Genomic DNA, 2,196 nt, shown 5'->3' on the forward strand with positions numbered 1-2,196 from the left:
GGAAGTGATTTCAGGTAACGCTATGGTGTTCCTCTTTCAAATTAATGTATTAGGCTTTTTGGAAAGTAAATTGGTTTAAAGACATCAGATATAGGGAGTTCCCATCATGGCTCAGTGGAAAGGAATCTGACTAGTATTCATGAGGATGCAGGTTCAATCCCTGGCCTCGCTCAGTGGGTTAAGGATCTGGCTTTGCCGTGAGCTGTGGTGTAGGTTGCAGATGCAGTTTGGATCTGGTGTTGCTGTGGCTGTGACATAGGCCAGCAGCTACAGTTCTGATTAGACCCCTAGCCTGGGAACTTCCATATGCCATGAATGTGGCCCTAAAAAGACAAAAAAAAAAAAAAAAAAGAGAGAGAGAGACAGCAGATATAGGTGTATGTGTATATCCAGTGTTCTGAAGATGGGGTGCAAATGACTATAGTTGAGCAATCGCTGTTGCAAGCAGAGCAGCCCCTTATGGAACATCCACTGGCCGAAAATGAGCCCCCAGGCCATCTGCCATTTAGTTAGTTTCTTTTTGGTGATATTCAGTGTGAATGAAGGACTGGAGCCTTTCTCCTGGACCTCGGTACACAGATATGTCAGTCTCAGTCTATTTTCCTCCAAAGTGTAGGGCCTTGTTCTGTGACATCCATGGCTGTGGCTAGAGAATGGTGGTTTTGAGGCACAGCATACTTAATATCCTGGTGTCAAAGTTGCCTGGTGAAGTCAGGCCCTGGGGTTTTCTTTGGCAGTCCCATATATCAGCTTTTATTTGTCAGTGTACCACATAAATAACCTAGTGCACAGCCTGACCATTGAAAGTTAGAGCTCACTTACATCAATTCTGAAGTAAAACAAATTGGTCTTCCAGGGCCCCAAGTACCACCCTCCCTGTCAAGGTGGTCTCCAAATGGATGGTGTCATGTACATAAAATATTCAACCAGTCCATGTGTTGGCATTCCTTTGACTGAGTGCCAACTTTGTATATGTTGTTTCTGTAGTATAGCAATATCTTAACTTCTAAGTCAAACATGCAGCAAATTTAAATATTTGGTTCAAAAGCTGTGTGACTTTGGCCAAGTTACTTAACCTCTCTGAGCTTTGGTCAGTAACTTCCTTGTTTCTTGAGGTTAAATGATAATGCATATGGAAGTGTCTGCCTCAATGTAAGCAATGATTACTACATCTGGAAGTTCACTGAACCTGAGCTAGAGAGTAATCCAAGCTGCTTCAGTGACAACTCTGGATCTTTAATTCCTTTCACACCACAAGGGAACACCACAGCTAGTCACATTTTTATTTTGTATCTCATCAGTCTTACCCCACAATAGCTGCTCTCTAGTTTGATTAGGTTTCCTAGATCTCAGTTGCTTCCCTCCACCCCTGCCACCCCTTGCTCCTTCATCAGGGTCTATAGAGTGCTCTGCATTGTGCTGGACCCTGGAATCAAACCAGACCCCTACCATTGCCATGCCCACAGAGGAGGAGCAAAGGGGCTGTAATCAAGGTTTGCTTCCGGTGTTCTTTTTTTTTTTTTTTTGGTCTTTTTGAGGGCCGCAACCAGGGCATATGGAAGTTCCCGGGCTAGGGCCAATCGGAGCTACAGCCACAGCAACGCCAGATCCAAGCCGCATCTGTGACATACACTACAGCTCACCGCCACACCAGATCCTTAACCCACTGAGCGAGGCCAGGGATTGAACCCGCAACCTCATGGTTCCTAGCCAGATTCGTTTCCACTGCGCTACAAGGGGAAATCCTGCTTCCAGTGTGCTAACATAAGGGAGGAATGGGGAAGGAACGATTAATTTTCTGAGACTTAGGGGTGGAGGTGGTGAGCAGTCATTCCGCTAACTGGCAGGTAACTGGTATGGACACGGGGAGAGGGAGCGGACTGTTGGTGCGCCTCTAAAGACTGTGTGGATCTGGGGGAGGCGGCAGGATCCAGGGCCAGGAGGGCCTTGAACACCCAGCCACGAATTCGGGGTTCCCCCTATTGGCGAAAGGAGGCCGCAGAAACTCGTGCCCAGGAGCGAGGTCTCGGCCCAGCCAGTCACCTTGCAGAAGGGTCGCGGACACTGCAAAGCAAAAGCAGAAAGAGTACCCCCGCCCGGGAGGAAAGGAAAAGGCCTGGCCGTTGAGGGCGGAAGTAACGGCCAGCCGGCGACCAAACTGCGGAAGAACTCCCGGCGTTCCCAACGGCGGGAGGA

The sequence above is a fragment of the Sus scrofa genome, chromosome 7 (assembly GCF_000003025.6).
Source record: "Sus scrofa isolate TJ Tabasco breed Duroc chromosome 7, Sscrofa11.1, whole genome shotgun sequence".
Lineage (NCBI taxonomy): Eukaryota > Metazoa > Chordata > Mammalia > Artiodactyla > Suidae > Sus > Sus scrofa.